The sequence below is a fragment of the Castor canadensis genome, chromosome X, assembly GCF_047511655.1.
Source record: "Castor canadensis chromosome X, mCasCan1.hap1v2, whole genome shotgun sequence".
In the NCBI taxonomy this organism is placed as follows: Eukaryota; Metazoa; Chordata; class Mammalia; order Rodentia; family Castoridae; genus Castor; species Castor canadensis.
Window position 1 is genome coordinate 81,139,496 of NC_133405.1, and position 14,170 is coordinate 81,153,665.

The following is a 14,170-nucleotide window of genomic DNA, read 5'->3' on the forward strand; positions in this document are numbered from 1 at the left end:
GATTCATAAGCACATTTGCCTTGGCCCTCGGAGAGGAAGAAAGGAAAGGGGAGGGTAAGAAGGAAACGCGTGATTCTGATCATTGCTAGGCTTTGCCACAACCATTCACAAGGCAGGTAATGTGTGCCTTCTTTTAGAGCTGAGAGACCTGGGGGCAAGTGCACTGTGTCAAGTGTGCTGTTTTTGGAGACTCTGAGGGAGCCATTCAGGTGACAGTTCCATCCTGCAAGGAAGCACCCGGCCAGCTGGGCATGGCAGTGCATGGGGGTTCATTACCCCTTCTGGGGAGATTGACAAGGGTATAGGGCCATGGGCTGTCCCCAGTGAGCACTGGGGCTCCCTGTTAGACTTCAGGGGGTTCAAACAAAGTCTCCAGGACCCCTGGGATTACTCATGATGTCACAGGTGAGGGTAAGTGAGGCCAGGTCATGTAATAGCCAATCATTGCAGATGGGGGCACAGCAAGAAAAACAAGGGCTGAAGCTGGAAGCACTGCGGAGAAGGCAAGAAAGCCTGGGGTTCTAATCCAGATCCACCACCAACTCCATTTGGGATCTTGCACAAGTCTCATCTGCTCTTAGGCCACACCTTCCTTACTTGTTTAGTCTACAGGACCAGCATATGTGATACACAGTAGGATCGCCACACCACTTTGGTACGTAAATGAATAAGTGGGCGAATAAGTGGGCCACTGGATGGAGACCTAGAGGCAGCCTACCGAGAGCATGTGCAGATCGTGTGAAGCTTTAGAAGACTAGAAGATTCCATCCAAAATGGAATCAGGAGTCAAAAACCCTCCCTCACCTGGAAAGATGTATCAACATGGCCTTTATTAAGGGCACAGGTGAGATCTTGTAGGCAGGTTTTGAAGTCAACTGCAGAAGCCTGGGGAGGGGTGAGCTGGCTTAGCAGAAGCTTGTGAAGAACATGTGATGGTGGGAGTGGGAGGGCTTGGTGTGCCTGGGCAGCATGGCGGCGCTGTCGGAGATAATAATACTTTCCTGGAGCACGGCCACCACCCAGAGGTGGGCAGGCCCCACCTGGAGTCCTGGCTGCCCAGCCTAAGGGGACCAGGTTGCACCTCACGGGAGGCTTTTTGTGTGCCAGGAGTAAGGAAATACCAGAACAAAGGAAAGGAAGAAGGGAAAGGGGGCAGTAGAGGGTAACAAGGATGAAGAGGGTCCCCAAAACCTTTTTAAAGAAATGGAGGAAGGCTGCCTGTGTTGCAGGTGCGGCTGTTCCTCCCCGTTCTGTTGGGTGAGAAAAGTGGTGTCTGAGGGGTCAGGTAACTGGCTCGAGGTCACGCCAACAGTCCCACATCCAGAACCCATCCAGCCAAGGGAATCATAATCTCTAGGGTCTCCACTTCTGCAAAGCGCCCTAGGCAATTCTAATGCCAGCCCAGTCCAGTGCAGAATAGAGCCTTGGGGATGAACTAGCCCAGGTGACAGTGGCCAACTTGGTTCTGAGCCTTCCCATGCAGCAACCAGAGCAAGAACTGGCCCAGAGATACAATTCTAACATACAGTAAGTGATCAAGAAATATATACATACAATTCTTTTTTTTTATTTTGGCAGTACCGGGTTTTGAACTTGCTAGGCGGGCGCTCTACAACTTGACCCACTCCACCAGCCCCTAAGAAATATATATGATTCCCCAGCATGTCCCATTGTCTGGTGTGCGCTCTCCCCTCCTCGACACATGCTCAGACAGCCACTGACATTCTCCTGCGAGAGAAGTGCCACAGGATAGGTATAGAAGTCTGGCCTGGAGAAGCCAGGACTATTGGAGCCCAAGCCTGTGCCCTTGACAGTCAGGGCTGGCTCATGGGACTGAAGGAGCAGTGGCATTAACAGGGCAAGAGACTGTCCCCAAATGGGGGTGGGCTCCACCTCCAGCTAGCACTTCCTGCTTCCTGCTCAGACTAGGGAAAACTCAGCAGGTCACCTCTCCCCAGGGACTCCAGGCAGCAACACAAAGCCCAGAGTTCTCAGTTGCCTTGGTAACGGTGGGGACCTACTTGGAAGAAAACAGTCTCTTAAAGGCTTAAAAGGGTGGATATTTCCTTTGACACAGAACAGGCTCTGACCTGCTCCCAACATCCCTCTCCCTTCCTGCCTGCCACACTCAGAGGTGGAGTAGGGCCCCTCACCTCAGCAGCTCTCCTAATGGGGGAAGTGGGTAGGGGGTGCTGGAAAGTAGGACCCTGGCTGTTACTGGAGAAACAGGCTAGATTGGAAGGTGTGAAGTTTTGGCAATGATCATATAGCCTGGGGAAGCCTTGCCCTGTAGGACCTGAGGACAACTGAACCTGAGGAGGGCCAGTGTCCTCAGCAATTCCTGCCTTCCTTCCATTCACTGTGCAGAGATGAAGCCTGACCAGGTATGGGATGGGTCAGACAGTGTCCAGAAATTTTAGATTTGTCCCCCTGGCCTATACAGTCTCTCTTCATCTCCCTCTGGACCGCTAAAGTAGCTCCCCCATGTCCCCAGTCTGTCCTCATAACTAGCCTCTATTCTCTGCTCCTTCTAGTCAGTCCACCTTCCACAAGCCTGCTTGTGTGGTGGTGTTGCAGAGGCGGGGGTCACAGTCCTTTGAACTCACAGATTTGGTCACCAATGGCTCTCCTTTCTTTCTCAGAGGAAGGCATACGGACCTGATTCTGGCATTCTTCACTACCTGATCATGAACAACCCATACAGGCTCACCTGCTCATGCCCTCCTTCTTCCTTCTTCTCTCCAATCCTAACTCCAGACATGTTGAATTACTTCCTTCTTCTCCTTCCATACCAGGCCCTTTCATATCTCTTGGGCTTTGCAATCCCATCCCTTTGCCTTAATTTACAACATGCTAGATGTTCCAGCTACTTGGGAAGCTGAGGCAGGAGGACCAATCAAGCCCAGAATTCAAGATCAGCCTGGGCAATACGGTGAGACCCTTGTCTCAAGGAAAGGAAAGGGAAGGGAAGGGAAGGGAGGGGAGGGGAGGGGAGGGGAGGGGAGGAGAGGGGAGGGGAGGGGAGGGAAGGGAAGGGAAGGGAAGGGAAGGGAAGGGAAGGGAGAAGGACAAAGGGAGAAGATGGATGAGAGAAGGGAGAAAGAGGAGGAGGAAAGAAAAATGAACAAACACTTTTGGTCCCACTCCAACTGGCAATCTTAGTTCAATGATTACTTCCTAGCCAGGTGTGGTGGTACACACCTACAATCCCAGCACTGGAGAGGCTGAGGCAGGAGGACCAGGAGTTCCAGGCCAGCCTAGGCTACATAGCAAGACCCTGTCTCAAAATGCTACTTCTTCCTTGAAACTGCCTGTGTTCTCCACATGAGCCCTGTCCTTCTGAGTTCCACCTGAGCCCTCTACTCCTGGCTCCACTGGCCCCTGAAGCTGGAGCTCCCAGGCTGGGACCATGAGGACATGAATTGTCCCCTTCGCACAGTGAGGGACAACTGGCCCGTAAGACCCTGTTGAGCGCATGCAAGTGGAGGTGACACAATAAGAAATGGAAGCCAAGCTTCCTGGTGGCCCCTTCCTAGCCGAGCTCTGTGTTGATGGCCACAACCCCTCTGGGGACCATCACCTTCTCTCAATGGTGTAGGAGAGAGTGGCCTCTCCTGGGCTGAGGGTCACATAGATCTGGCTTTGAACCCTGGCTGTGCCACTCCCTTGCGTATGCCCTGGAGTTGGTTACTTCATTTCTCTAAGCCTTGGTTTCCTTTTTCTAAAAATGAAGATAGGATAGAACATACGAAGATATATTATAATATATAATATGTGATATAATATAATGTATAAAATAGAATATATTGATGAGCTCATTGATATGAACTGGTGACAACAGAAATAGCTAATGCCTTCTCAGCACTGACTGTGTGTTGGGCACTGAGTGCTTCACATATATTAAACACCACAAAAACATCATGGGGTAGCTAGTGACACCTTCTCCTTTGACAGAATAAGAAACAAGGCACAGAGAGTTGAAGCTACTCAATGTTGTAACACTAGCACACAAGTGCTTTTGAACCCTCCAGTAAAATAGTCAAAGTTCTGTGGCCCAGAAATGAGGCCAAGAGAGCTGGGTGTGGTGACCCACACTTGTAATCACAGCACTTGGGAGGCAGAGATAAGAGGATCATGAGATCCAGACCAGTCTGGGCTACATAGTGAGATTCTGTCTCTCAAAAAAAAAAAATCCCAAAGCAATAAGGGTTGGATGTAGTCTCAGTTACTTGCTAGGAAGGCAGATATTTGGAGGATTGGTTCAGCCTTGGCAAAAAGTAAGTGAGATCCCATCTTAACAAACAAGCCTGGTATGGTACCAAGTAGATGGAATTATAAAAGTCCATCTATTCTAGAGACATAGTTAAGAAGATTGAGGTCTGAGGCTGACCCTAAGCAAAAATATGAAATCTCATCTGAAAAATAACTAAAGCAGAAAGGGGGCATGGATCAAGTGGTAGAGTACCTACCTAGCAAGTGCAAAGCCCTGAGTTCAAACTCCAGCACTGAAGAAAAAAAAAGGTCCAAGGAGCTGGAGAGTTCCAAATCCAGGCCAGTGTGCTCATCATTTGTAAGTCGTGGAACCCTCTGGCAATGTGGTATGACCCTTTCCAAAATAATGTTTTCACATGCATGAAATAAAATGCACAGAATTACAAAAGAAACCAATCATATTGAAATCATTATGAAATATTTTATGATGTTGTAGTCCTGAAATATCACTGTGTGAATTTTTTTGGTGGTATTGGAGTTTGAACTCAGAGCCTTGCACTTGTTAGGCAGGAACTCTGCTGCTTGAGCCACACCCCACCCCTCCACCGAAATATCACTAATAATGCATAAAATCTCAAGATTTAGTGGCAAGTCTATAGACCAGAAATGTTCAAGTAGTAATAGCCATAAGTGATTTTTCTGAGTTACAACTCTAGTGCGACATGAAAATCTTTGTGATTTCTGTTGGTGATACAGCCACAGATACTGCTAATGCTGTTATTATGGTTTGTTGCCTACATTCCTGATTTGAGGAAATGCTAAATTTCTTTGTGGTTGGTGGAGAAAAGATCAAGTCATGTTCTCCTCCAAGTTCATGGACTCCTAAGTTCTCACTGTACAGCCACTGGAGGTCCATGGAGCCCCCTAGAGTGTCAGAGAAAAGACAATGGCTGCCCTGTCAGCTATGGGGACTGGCAGCGGGACAAGTGTGTGGTTTCTCTTTCAAGAACTGTTTACAGAACTCATGAAGTCTGGCAGCTCCTTCTTCCTCTTGGTCCTGAGTCAGTGGGGCGCGGGGGTGGGGGGTGAGAAGGGAGAGGAGGGGTGAGGCTGCCACACTTGGTTTAAGTTTCAAGCTCACCACACAAAAGAGTTGATTTTCTGCTGTTTCCTTGCCAGGCAAATGTTGCTGGGGTTTGTTCCATTTTTAAATTGAGACCTGCTTGCAGGGGACACAGATTTCCCATTAGTCTAGAAATAATCTTCAAGTGGAGATGTTATTGGCTCTCAGACATTTTCTGAAATTATGAAGGCTTTTACCTCAAGACCCCAGACAGACTTAAGGCTTGCAGGAAGAAGGGCAAGGATTAGCAACTGGGTCAGGAACCTCAGAACAACAGTCAGAATTGGTACTTGCCCCAAATCCCAAATGGTTTTTCCTGAATTTCTGGCTTTCCCACCTGTCAGCCGAGTCCTTGCCAACCAGGGCAGCACAGTTCTGAGCACTGTGACCAAGGAGACATATGGCTGGGATGGCAGGAGGCCTTGGCTTTTCTTACTTGCCTCTGATCCCTTTCAAGACCCAACGTGAGCAATGCTCACGAAGACAGGGCCCCAGGCCTATCACAATGCCTGCCTTGGGGGTCCCAGCTGGTCAGCACCCAGTGCTTTGCTCTTCTCCAGGCCCTTGTACTTACTCAGAAATGAGCAGCACTGGGCTGAGGGCCATGTACACCACAAACTGCAGCTTGTGTCCCACACTGAAAGGGGGGAATTGTGACAGCCTTGTTCACCACAGCTATTGGCTAACGAAGACATTGGTTCAGAACGAATCTACCTCAGTTAGCAGAGAAAGCAGAAGGGTATGCTTTGGGATTCAGGCTGATAGCTCGAACTACAGGAATGTCCAGGAGACTTACTTTCTTGACTATAAAAGATGAATGTGATGTTCTTAGGCTCCCAAACATAGACAGAAGGAGGCTAAGGGCCGAACAGGAATTCAAAAGACCTGGAGTTAGCTAGATTGATCAAGAGTAAGAGAGAAGGTCCTCAATTACTAAAATCAGAAGTGAAGGAGGGGACATTATAATTGACCTTACAGTAATAAGAAGGATTAGAAGGAATACACTATGAACAATTACATGACAATAAATTAGACAAGTTAGATGAAGTGCCTAAATTCCCAGAAAGATGCAGATTATTGAAAATGACTAAAGAAATAGAAACTCCAAATAACAGCAACTAAAGAGATTGAATTAGTAATCAAAACTATCCATAAGGAAAAGACCAGACACAGATGGCTTCATTTGTGGATTCTACCAAACATTTAAAGAAGAATTAACACAAGAAGAATTTCAAAGTACGGGAGAGATAACAATTCTCAAGTCACTGTATTAGACCAATCTCACCCTGATAGCAATACTGATACACACATCATAGGAGAAGTGCAGACCAATATCTCTTATGAATATGGATGCAAAAATCCTCAATAAAATAATAGAAAGCCAAATTCAGTAATATATAAAAAAGATCACTTACAATGACTAAGTGGGATTTACTCCAGGAATATAAGGTTGTTTTAACATCTGAAAATCATATTGATAGAACAAAAACAAAAAGACAATCATCTTAGACATAGAAAAATGATTTGATGAAAAATTCAATACCCTTTCATGATAAAAAAAAATTCAACAAACTAGGAATAGATGGGGACTTCCTCAAACTGGCAAAGCTCATCTATGAGAAACTCACATTAACATCACACTTAATAGTGAGACACCAAATGTTTTTCCCCTAAGATCATGTATAAGCAAGAGTGTCCACTCTTACTACTTCCATTCAACATTGTACTGGAGGTTGTAGCCAGAGTGATCAGACAAGAAAAAGAAATAAAAGGCATACAAATTGGAAAGGAAGAAGTAAGTTATATTTGCATAGATGACATGATCTCATACATGCAAAATTCTAGGGAATCCATTAAAAATCTATTAGAACAAATAAACATGTTCTGTAAGGTTGCAGGTTATGAAATTAATATAAAAGTTGCATTGCTACATACTTACAATGAGCAATCTGAAATGAAATAAGAAAAATAATTACATTTATACTATCATCAAAATACATAGGAATAATTTTGACAACAGTGGTGCAAGGGCTGGATCAAGTGGTAGAGCACTTGTCTACTGTGCAAAACTTGTACACTGAAAACTACAAAAAATGAAAAATGGAAAGGTATTCCTGTTCATGGATAAATACTTAATATTGTTAACATGTCAATACTCCTCAAATTGATCTACAGATTCAATATAATCCTTATCAGAATTTCAATTTCTTGGGCTTGGATGTAGCTCTATGTAGAGAGCTTTCCTAGCATACACGAGACCCTGGGTTTTATTGCTGCATCAAAAAAGGAAAGACAAACAAAAGATGAAGAATTTCAATTTCTTTGTAGGAACTGACAAAGTGATTCTAAAATCCATGTGGAAATTGAGGGATCCCATAATAGCTAAAACAATCTTGAAAAGAACAAGATTGGAGGACTCAGACTTCCCAATTTCAAAACTTTATGCAAAGCTATAATAATTAAAATATTGTGTTGCTAACCTAAGGATAGATAGAGAAATCAATATAACAGAATTGAATCCAGAAATAAACCCATACATCTATGGCCCATTGATTTTTTTTTCTTTTTCTTTTATTATTCATATGTGCATACAAGGCTTGGTTCATTTCTCCCCCCTGCCCCCACCCCCTCCCTTACCACCCACTCCGCCCCCTCCCTCTCCCCCCCACCCCCTCAATACCCAGCAGAAACTATTTTGCCCTTATTTCTAATTTTGTTGTAGAGAGAGTATAAGCAATAACAGGAAGGAACAAGGGTTTTTGCTGGTTGAGATAAGGATAGCTATACAGGGCATTGACTCACATTGATTTCCTGTGCGTGGGTGTTACCTTCTAGGTTAATTCTTTTTGATCTAACCTTTTCTCTAGTACCTGTTCCCCTTTTCCTATTGGCCTCAGTTGCTTTTAAGGTATCTGCTTTAGTTTCTCTGCGTTAAGGGCAACAAATGCTAGCTAATTTTTTAGGTGTCTTACCTATCCTCACCCCTCCCTTGTGTGCTCTCGCTTTTATCATGTGCTCATAGTCTAATCCCATTGTTGTGTTTGCCCTTGATCTAATGTCCACATATGAGGGAGAACATACGATTTTTGGTCTTTTGAGCCAGGCTAACCTCACTCAGAATGATGTTCTCCAATTCCATCCATTTACCAGCGAATGATAACATTTCGTTCTTCTTCATGGCTGCACAAAATTCCATTGTGTATAAATACCACATTTTCTTAATCCATTCGTCAGTGGTGGGGCATCTTGGCTGTTTCCATAACTTGGCTATTGTGAATAGTGCCGCAATAAACGTGGGTGTGCAGGTGCCTCTGGAGTAACAGTCTTTTGGGTATATCCCCAAGAGTGGTATTGCTGGATCAAACGGTAGCTCAATGTCTAGCTTTTTAAGTAGCCTCCAAATTTTTTTCCAGAGTGGTTGTACTAGTCTACATCCCCACCAACAGTGTAAGAGGGTTCCTTTTTCCCCGCATCCTCGCCAACACCTGTTGTTGGTGGTGTTGCTGATGATGGCTATTCTAACAGGGGTGAGGTGGAATCTTAGTGTGGTTTTAATTTGCATTTCCTTTATTGCTAGAGATGGTGAGCATTTTTTCATGTGTTTTTTGGCCATTTGAATTTCTTCTTTTGAGAAAGTTCTGTTTAGTTCACTTGCCCATTTCTTTATTGGTTCATTAGTTTTGGGAGAATTTAGTTTTTTAAGTTCCCTATATATTCTGGTTATCAGTCCTTTGTCTGATATATAGTTGGCAAATATTTTCTCCCACTCTGTGGGTGTTCTCTTCGGTTTAGAGACCATTTCTTTTGATGTACAGAAGCTTTTTAGCTTTATGAGGTCCCATTTATCTATGCTATCTCTTAGTTGCTGTGCTGCTGGGGTTTCATTGAGAAAGTTCTTACCTATACCTACTAACTCCAGAGTATTTCCTACTCTTTCCTGTATCAACTTAAGAGTTTGGGGTCTGATATTAAGATCCTTGATCCATTTTGAGTTAATCTTGGTATAGGGTGATATACATGGATCTAGTTTCAGTTTTTTGCAGACTGCTAACTAGTTTTCCCAGCAGTTTTTGTTGAAGAGGCTGCTATTTCTCCATCGTATATTTTTAGCTCCTTTGTCAAAGACAAGTTGGTTATAGTTGTGTGGCTTCATATCTGGGTCCTCTATTCTGTTCCACTGGTCTTCATGTCTGTTTTTGTGCCAGTACCATGCTGTTTTTATTGTTATTGCTTTGTAATATAGTTTGAAGTCAGGTATTGTGATACCTCCTGCATTGTTCTTTTGACTGAGTATTGCCTTGGCTATTCGTGGCCTCTTGTGTTTGCATATAAATTTAACAGTAGATTTTTCAATCTCTTTAATGAATGTCATTGGAATTTTGATGGGAATTGCATTAAACATGTAGATTACTTTGGGGAGTATCGACATTTTTACTATGTTGATTCTACCAATCCATGAGCATGGGAGATCTCTCCACTTTCTATAGTCTTCCTCAGTCTCTTTCTTCAGAAGTATATAGTTTTCATTGTAGAGGTCGTTCACATCCTTTGTTAGGTTTACACCTAGGTATTTGATTTTTTTTGAGGCTATTGTAAATGGAATTGTTTTCATACATTCTTTTTCTGTTTGCTCATTGTTAGTGTATAGAAATGCTAATGATTTTTCTATGTTGATTTTATATCCTGCTACCTTGCTATAGCTATTGATGATGTCTAGAAGCTTCTGAGTAGAGTTTTTTGGGTCTTTAAGGTATAGGATCATGTCGTCTGCAAATAGGGATATTTTGACAGTTTCTTTACCTATTTGTATTCCTTTTATTCCTTCTTCTTGCCTAACTGCTCTGGCTAGGAATTCCAGTACTATGTTGAATAGGAGTGGAGATAGTGTGGCCCATTGATTTTTGACAAGGGTGCCAATTTCATTCAATGGGAAAAGAATAATCTTTTCCACAAGTGGTGCTGGACCAACTGGATATCCAAAAGTAGAAGAATGAAGTTGGAATTCATTCTCATTTACACACAAAACTAAACTCAATGGGGCTAGGGGTGTGGCTCAGTGGTTGAGTGTTTGCCTAGCATGCATGAGGTCCTGGGTTCAATATCCAGGACTACAAAAATAAAACAAAACAAAAAACTCAAGATGCATCAAAAACCTATACCTAATGGCTAAAACTATAAAATTTAGAAGAAAACATAGGTATAAGTCTTTGAGACCTAGGATTAGGCCACTGTTTCTTAGATTTGATTCTAATAATATAGTCAACAAAAGAAAAAATAGACAAATTAAGCTTCATCAAAATAAAAAATTATCTGTCACAAATAATGCCATTGAGAAAGTGAAAAGATGATCCACAGAATGTGAAAAAATATTTGTACATTATATCTGATAAGAGACTTGTGTCTAGAATATGTAAACATGACTTACAAATCAATAATAGAAAGACAATTCAAATCAGAAACTGGCAAAGAATCTGAAAAGCCACTTCTCCAAAGATACATGAATGGCCAACAGCCACACAAAAATATATTCAACATAATTAATCATCAGTGAAATGCAAATAAAGCTGCACTGAGGTATCACTTCACATTCACTAGGGTGGCTTAAAATAATCAGTTATATGTTGTCTAGGATGTGGACAAACTTGGTACCCTCAAACATTGCTGGTAGGAATGGGGCAGCCATTTTGGAAAACAGTCTGGCAGTTCTCCAAGTGTTACACAGAGTTACCTTATGAACCAACACTTCCACTCCTAGTTATATACCCAAGAGAACTGAAATATAGCCTGCATAAAAACTTGTATATGAATGTTCACAGCTGAATCATTTACCATAGCCCCAAAATGATGCATTCCAAATGTCTATCAACTGTGAGTGGATGAATAAATAAATGTAGTGTACCCAAACAATGGAACATTACTCAACAATAAAAGGAATGATGGACTGATGAATTCTACAACATGGATGGACCTTGAAAACATCAGGCAATGTGAAAAAAGCCAGTTGCAAAGGCCCACACAGTCAGTGATTCCAGACACATCCAGAATAGGCAGCTCCATACAGACAGAAAGTAGATTAGTGGTGGCCTAAGGTTGGACAGGGGCTTGGGGGAAATGGGGAGTGACTGACAACCGGCAAGGAGTTTCTCTCTAGGGTGATGAAATTATTGGCTAAAGTTGATTATGGTGATGGCTGCACAACTCAGAATTTAGTTTAGTATAAATCCACTGAATTGTACCCTGTAAATGGGTGAACTGTACGGCATGTGTATACTTTGTCTCAATAAAGCTGTCATAAAGGCAGGAAGGGAGGAACCTTGGTAAGTCAGAAACATACCACAACATCATACTCAAGCATCAAAACAAAGGTCACAAAATGCGGTAAGGGCAGCTAAGTGACAAACTGCAAAGATGCTAGTGTGTGATAGTAGGTTCTTCATAGCGACCATAAATTAGCAGATATTGGACCATTAAAAAGCAAAGTGGCTACTGGGGTGCAAAGAAATACACTGTAGACACAAGCACCATATTCAGACCTTTATAAACTCTTGCTAGAGTGTTTATGTTCTAGGGTCCACAGTTTCAAAGGGGCAAACAGGGCTGAAAGGTGCACACATGGTTGGAGTTTCAAGTTCACCACACACCCACCCCAATCATCTGGGCTGATCTTGGTCTTACAATCGGCTCTCCTGGTCTATGCTAGGATTTCACAGCCCAGTCAGGACCCTGGGACCTGTAGGTATGGAGGTGGCAAGACGGAGCAGAGAGCACACTGGCCAGCTCTACTTCTACATTTAAACATGGAGATCGACTTGGAGCTCTCACCAAATAGTTCAGATTTTTCAACAGAACCAGTGAGGTGACACAACTTCCAAGACCACAGTGGCCTCCCAGTTGGACTCTTTCTCCCTCTCTGAGGATGAGTCCATCACCTGACCCCATGCCCACCCCCGAGCTGTCCTCTCTGGGCCCAGTCATTTTTGCTACTGTTCTTAAGCCTCCTCAGGTGGACTAGGCTCTTACTAACATCTCTTTTTTTCTAACCTTGAGGGACTTTGAACTTGATTTTGCTCTGATGTCACTTGAGGAGCCCAGACTCATTCTCCTGTCCCTGAGCAGATGGGAGCCATGAGTGACTGTTGTACATCCTGTATCTTTACTCCAACTCTATCACTTACCCACAATTCATCATGCTTCTCTCATCCAAGTGAATTGACTTCTTATTTGGATTCCAAAGACATATTATACTTAACCACATTTCAAAAGTTTGTGACTAAAGAAAGAAATAACCCATAATCTCACCTTGTCCTTATGCACACATATTTATACATAAGTACAAACACAGTAAAGATAGAATTTTTGTAGCATATTTTTTAACTTATCAAGTCACAGGAACTTTATGTATGTAGTTAGAATCACTGTCATGCCGAGGGAACAGACAGAAATCCTGGGCTCTATTATTTACAACAATAACAGTTGTTACCATTTATATATATAGTGCTCCCAGTGTCCCAGACATCACTCTGGGCACAAAGTTAATCTCTACAACAACCTTATCAAGCAGCGTTATTATTTCTATCGTGTCACAGATAAGTAAATTGAGACACTGAGAGGTTGGAGGGCTTGTCCAAGGTCATTCAGCTATAATTCAAGCTGCCTGGGGCCAGAGGTCGTGCTTATAACTCCTTCAGAGAGTCTCAAAACTAGGGTGCTCAAGTGATACAGCACAAGGCCCTGGGTTCAATTAGCAGTACTGCAAAACAAACAAATGAACAAATAAACAAACAAACCCACAGGATCTTTAGCACCGCTTCCAGATACTCCAGTTGAGGCAGGCTGGGGTGGGGCCCAGGAATCAGTCCTTGCAGGACATCACCGAGCAGCTCCGCTTCCCAAAGGGGTTGTCTTATTCGAGCCAACCTCAGACTCAATTAGCTAAATGCAATTCCAACCATTAAAAGGACTGATAAACCAGGCTCTGGCTGTCATGCTGCTGAATTAATGTCCACGTGACAGTCGCCTGGCTCTTACAGCCAACTAATCTCACAGGTTAATAAGATTACTCAAGATTAACTCAGCAGGATTGTCCCCCAAACTAGAGGAGGTTCAGAGTTGTTCTTGGTGGAAGAAAGCTCTGACCCCTTCCAAAGAGAGCATTCTTCTAGAAGGGTAAGAGCTCCTTTATGTTGCACTAAGTCAAGCTTGGCTTTGAGATCTGTGGGCTGAGCCTGGCTCGGCTGAGAACTGATGGGTGAGTGGGGGAACCAAGTGGTTCAGCATTAATGAGGAGAATCAGATTTGAGCATTTGAGCAGGAAACAAATCACTGGCTAGTTTGGGCAGTTGTGTTCTGAGGGAAAAAGCATGGCAGCTTGGAGTTGGACACATCTGGCTTTGAGACTCTCCCTCAGCACAACCTCACTGTGCAGGAAGTCCTCTCTGAACTCAGGTTTCCTCGTTGATAAAACAGAGCAGTTAAAGGATCACAGGGTCCAAAATTATGTTGGGATCCTTAGGAAACACCTAAACTAAGGGCTGGCCCAAGGGCAGCCTCAAAGGTCACTGTTCGAGGACATGAATCAGGGATGGACATCAGAGCTTAGAGTGGGGGAAGCTGCCAGTCCTCCAAGTTACAGAACAAGTTTCCCTTTTTTAGAATCCCTTGGGCTGGGGATATAGCTGGGTGGTACAGTGCTTGCTTAGCATGTGAGAGCCCCTGGATTCAGTCCCCAGCAATGCCCCCCCAAAAAATTGTCCCTAATATCTGCCTGTGGCCTTGCCTTTCTTGGAGGTCGCCTCTGCTAGGCAGGCCACTTATAGCAGATGCCTCTTTGATGTG

At 43.6% G+C, this 14,170-nt stretch overlaps 1 protein-coding gene across 11 annotated transcripts in view; it reads right to left on the reverse strand.

The window, feature by feature from the left end:
- Nhsl2 (NHS like 2) overlaps positions 1-14,170 on the reverse strand; it is a 238,536-nt gene that overhangs the window by 18,734 nt on the left and 205,632 nt on the right. The gene's annotated exons all lie outside the window — the stretch shown is intronic.